We start from the raw sequence: 6,126 nt of genomic DNA on the forward strand, positions 1-6,126 counted from the left end.
TCACTACCAGAATGCACTTTAATACATTTAGTGCTCTTTGACATTTATTCTTTACTGACGCATGTGGTCTTTCCCAATTTAGTCTACTATCAAAATTTGACCTAAAAATTCTAGCCAGAATTTTGAATAGGTATTGGGTGGGTGTCCTAGAGTTAGCCTGGTTCCGGCTTTCTCCTTAAACGTGAAAAAATTACCACCAATACTCTTTTCGAATGGAAAAGACTTAAAAGAAAACCGCACCACTGGAGGCCCAGTTATTAATCATATCCAGTGCCAATTGGCATACGAATTTGCTGGATTCTGCATTATTGCTGGAATGCATAATTCACAATCATCCAGCGTACAGTGAGTATTTAAGATTCCGAGGAGGAGCTGGTAAGATTCATTGATTCATGCATAGAAATAATGTTGGTGACAAACACTTCCTTTGTGGGAACCCCCGTTTGCCTGGACAAAAATGTCCCGAAAAAGTGACATTGTTCGAAATAATTGAACAAGCAAAAGTTCTGTCAGAAGTTAAATTTTGAATAAAACATAGGCAAGTTTCCACGTAATCCAAAAGCATAAAGTTTTCTGAGTAGGCCATATCGCCATGTCATGTCGTAAGGCTTTTTCTATATCTAAAAAATAACTGAAATCAAAAAATCTTTTGTTGGATGGCCTCTTGAATATGACTGTCCAGCTTTACCTAGCTGATCTAGAGTTTGGTCGTCCCTTGCGGAAGCCGCACTGCTCTGTCAACTAGTAAATTACTGGAATTTAAAAATGCAATAGCATACTGTTAACAATTCGTTCCATGACCTTGCATAGCAACTTGTCACGCAAATTGGGCCGTAGGAGAGGGCAAGTCTGGGATTACCCCCTCCTTTCAATATGGGAATGATGTGGGCGAAAGTGCCATGATTTGGAAAGGTGTGGATTTCCAATATTCATTGTACACTTCTAGCAACTTAATCATGTCATCATGAATTAAGATGCTTCATCAGCCTCATATCGAATCTCATCGGGTCCTGGGGATGGTTCCTCTACAGGCTTTAGGCTCGGACAATCTCATCCATTGTAAGATCTTTATTGTAATCAAATTCTCTCCTGTGGCAAAAGTGAATTGGGTTGGGCAGCTCAAGCCCTCTTCCTTGATGGTCCAGGAAGGTAGGATGGTAGTTATCTGAGCTGCTTGTCTGAGAGAACTGCCTGGCGAGTGGCATTAGCAATGTCTCTAGGTGCATCTAAATGATTACCCTACTTCCATGATGTCTATTGGATTTTGATAGATGTTTTTTTTCTTATTGATTTTATTCAATAGTGGACCAAACATCTGATATTTTGGTGGTTTCTGTTTAATTGTTAAGAGACAAGCTCCGCCAGGAGTCCCTTTTTGCTTGTCTTTAGTATTATTCTACGAGCCATAGCTTCTTGCTTTTTGTAATTGCAAAAGTTCTCATTAGTGATGTTATTTTTGAAAAGCCTGTAAGGCCTTATTGCGTCGGCACAGTGCCCTGCGGCAATCTAATCTGTCTGGTGTCGCACCATGGAACTCTATGCTTAACGCTATCTGTCGAAGTGTTTAGGAATGGATACAATGCTGCTTTCTATAATCGAATTCTGAATATTGTTTACTTTATCATGACAATGGTTTCCTTCTCCAACAAGTTCGGCTGACGCTCGCGGTGGTGTGGAAGGCGGACCCAGTCTTGCTCGTTTTAAACGTTAAATTTAGGCGCTGAAGGCGTTCTCACTGTGTCGCATGAATTTTAAGTCAAAATAGGAGAGTGTCGCTTCCCCAACGAGCTCGTCATGGTGTTGCCACATGCACTTGGCCTGCTATTGCTGAAGAGACCCACTGATAAGTCAATCAAAAAGCTCAAATTACCCGGATTATCGTCCACACCGTGGTCGGCACTACCATCATTCCTGAAGGACTAAAATCAGACTCATTAAGCAACTTAACTCTACTTGCTCACCTCCTACCATCCACCCGCAGTGAACCCCAGTAACGGAATGATGAAGCATTAAATCAGCTAAATTACTTTATTTTGTGGCAGACGTTCCTGAGGAGCAAAGAAGCTCGATCATAGGCTATCAAGGCATCATGTGGACAATAAGTGAACATACGCCCGATACGTACCATTAATTTTTACTTTTGCATGCGAACAAACTCCAAAGTAGAATCAATAGTCACTTCTGTGTAAAAGGGCGGCTTTTGGTGGATTTAAATGGCGACTCCGCCTCCACCCCCTACCCTCACTATCCTTCCGACATAATGGTAGTTTCCTCAGCGAAACGACCTCGTTAGAGACGATGTGTTGTTAATTGCTTTTTTTTGGAGAAACTATAATAGTGGGAGCATAGGAACTAGGCTAATAATTTTCAGGTCATTTACTTTAGAATCTAAGACTTCGACAGTTCCATTGTATAATTGTCGACGCGAAGATTACGTTTTTATGGGGTTTTTGGAAGTGCCTTGTCCCACCAGTTTTTTTTCTTCTTTTTTTTGGGAGGGGGAACGCCCCTCTCCCTCGCTTCCCGGGGACCTCTCCTCACGGGAATGGTTTGGACGACAAAGCCTCCATCTCCTTGCACTCCTGGTGAGTAGACGGCTGACAGATTGCGATCTGCTTTCTCACTCACGAGAAACCGATCGCGACCAGACGAATCCTCACAGAGTAGCCCGGACGGAAGGTGCGCTCCGGACTGTGATTCAGTATCTCCTCCTTATGATGTTTAGACTGGGTTTGATGGCAGTTCATTTGATCAACCAATTTGGTCATGTGATTACTTTAATATTTAATTCTTTACGGTCTGTTTAAGTTCAGCAATTTCTTTATCTTAGCTGCAAGCTGTTTGACTGACATTACCTCTTGCACTAGGGGTGACGTTTAGTTACTGCTTCAGCATAGGGTACTCAGGTTTGTGTGTCACACTTTCCACTTTCCTCTTAGCTTAGCAAAAGGGAGTATAACTAACTTCTGCTTCCTCATATATGCAATGTCTCAGTCTCCTTCTTCAGATGCTACACTCAAGCGATCCTGACTGATGTGGACCTCCACAATTAGCACAGTTGGAAATCTGGCTAGTACATTGTAAGGGTGTCATGGGCTTCAGCAGCACATTTACGGCATACAAATTTTACTCGAGTCTTTATCAATACATCTTAATGAGGTGTGTCCGAATTTTGTTGGCATGCTATTACAATGCATTGCTTTTTGGATATAAGGCTTACTTGAAACACTTTCATAACCGACTTGATATACTCTGGGATTTGTTTAAAGCAAGTTCACAAAACACAGTCCAGTTTTTCGTTCGCACACTTCCGTCCTTCTTGGTCATCAATGGACGTCCACTACGTCTTGGGTCCTTCGTTCTCTCAAAATTTCACTTTCTTCATCGTCCTCAAATCCCTGTGAAGATTACTCCCTACTGTATGTTTGGGCCCAATAGGGATTTACTTTAACTCGAAGCTCATGATTTGCGTCAGCTTAAGTAAATCCTTAATCTGGGAGTTGTATTGTACTTTAACAAGGAGGCTTCCATCTCTCAATTTTTTTGACAAAATCAAAATCGCCGTCACTTACCATCAAGGACGCTTTTTGATGATAAAGGGGTTCACGTTCAAAAGCGTTGATTTTCATTCACGGCAGGTTTTTTTACATTCGCGAACCTTGCATTCTCGGTGGGGATTTTGAAAAGTGGTCCTTCTCGTTCTGTCGTTAGTGGGGGTTCCGTTGTTCAGGGTCGAGTTGTCCAGGAGTGGTCCTGGAGTCGCCCCTCACCTCCTTGAAGGAGGAGAAGTGGTAGCCGGGGTATCATCCATCCTGGGCCATCGGACCAGGTCCGACCCCTTTTGCTCAAAATCGTCTCCTGAAGGGATTTAAAAACTAAACTCTAACTTTTGGTATCAACCTAACAGCCCTAGCTAAGAGAGAGTAAATCAGTATTTCGTCGGTCCCTCTCCCCACAGTGGAAGCCTGGTTTGCGTTCGTCCAGTACCGACAGAGAGGATCGAGTTAGTGGAGGCCACTCACTTGTACCGCCGACTTGCCTAGTGCGAAGGAACGGTAAGGTCGGTGCCGCCAACCCCCCCAGGGCAATACGGGAGCCCACAAGGGTACTCCGGTAGGCGCAGGGAAGTCACATGCAAGAACGGAAATTTTAGAATGGAGAAAAAAGTGCGCCCAAAGGAGACCCAGACTACTGGGGCTCTCCCTACCCAGGGTCATGCCCGTAGGGCTACCCTGGTTTGTAAGAAGAGGCTGCGTGCTGAGGTGGGGTGCTGACTACTCCTACTGTAGCCTCGTGTCACCTGCAAAAACAAACCTGAAGGTGCTGCAAAGAGCACAATACTGTTCTGTAATTACAAGGATTTTTACTTTAAATTATTTACGTAAACAAAACTGAACTCAGGAACACAATGTCAGCGAGACCAAGAGGCCCGGCTCCGGGGTAACTCTCGTGGCACAAGATTTGTTTTGTTGATCTGCGTTTAGAGAGGGGTCTGAGCCAACAAAAGCTTTAAACCGATCTATGGATAACGGTTATCATATCAATCTATTAAAAAAAAAAAAAAATCCCCCCAAATTAAAGGAAGGGAAATCAGGAATCGTCACTAGAGCCTCCCCCCTTCCCGGCTGAGCAATGGGACCCATCTGTAGTAAAAAAATTCACAAAAAAAATACAGGGAAAAAACAAATCCGAGGGGGTTGGGTTAAGCACTATACATTTTGCAGGCATCTACAAATGTTCCCTGGTACTCTTTCGCGTGCCAAATATAGATGTGACAGAGGCTGAAAATATAAGTGTACCAGGCCAGTAAATGGGCAAAGGATTACGGTAATGATATTTGTTAATCACCTTACTAATTTGCCAGATAAATGAGAGGATAATAAAAACAACTTGTTATGTGAAGAGGTGTTAGTCACTTGGGAATTTGTTAGGATGCCATATAGAGGGAAAAAATGATCATGTTAAAAAAAAGTCGCAACTGTAAATATGAATACTATAATAGGAACAACCGAAGTCTGCAATAAATGATATTTGCTCTGATAGAAAATAAAATATACTATAGTGTCCAATGCAAGAATAACAAATATAATAGACAAAAAACACACACACAAAAACAAACAAACAAACAGATAACTCAACGATACTCTACCATTTATAGAAAGGTTAGGGGAGGGGAATGAGGAATGGCTTCATTTGTTTATCCTTCTTCTTCTTTGTCTTTCGGCTTATCCCTGGATCAGGGGTCGCCACAGCGCCTCACTTTCTTCATCTCTTTCTTTTTTGTGTGTCCTCCTTTGCAGCACCTACTTGGATCATAGCTTCTCTGATGTTGTCCATAAAACGCTCTTTTGGTCTGCCTTTACGTCTCTTTCCTGGTCTGCAACATTCTTCGGTCAATCTAGTTCTCTTCCATTACTCTCTTAACTTCTCCCCAAGCCTTCTTGTAGTTATCATGTCCCTCACTGTATCATTTCTTATTATAATTTTCCTTGTGAGACCCACAGAGAATCTCAACATTCCCATCTCTGCCACCTCCATCTTTGCTACTTGCAAGTTTGTTACTGGTGCTGCCTCCTTGCCATACAATATTACACGTTCTATAGATTTCCCCCTTCACTCCTTTTGGGATGTTCCTGTCACACAAAACTCCTATCACTTTTCTTCACCTATTCCACCCTGCTTGCAATCTCCTTTTAACTTCAACATTGTTAGATCTTTCACACTCTACTGTTGAACCCAAATACTTCTATTCATTCATTTTCTTGATCTCTTTCCCTTGCAACTTAACTCTGCCATCTCCTTCCTTCTCATTTACACAGAGATACTCTGTCTTCCCCCTGCTGGCTTTCATGCCACGCCTCTCCAATTCGTGTCTCCTCATTTCCAATTCTTCTACATCACCTCTACTGTCGCTACCTAACACAATGTCATCTTCAATCGTCTGTGGTAGCTGTGGTACCCACTGCACTTCTCACTGCTGTCATACACTCATTATACATATCTTGTACCACCCTTACATACACCTCCGGTATCGATGAAATCCCCCAGCAGTGCAACGTTCCCTCTTTATACTCACATATGCCCTTCGCCCAAACTTTCCCTTTTCCCCCCCTTTTTTTAAAACCC

The sequence above is a fragment of the Penaeus monodon genome, chromosome 17, assembly GCF_015228065.2.
Source record: "Penaeus monodon isolate SGIC_2016 chromosome 17, NSTDA_Pmon_1, whole genome shotgun sequence".
NCBI classification, from domain to species: Eukaryota; Metazoa; Arthropoda; class Malacostraca; order Decapoda; family Penaeidae; genus Penaeus; species Penaeus monodon.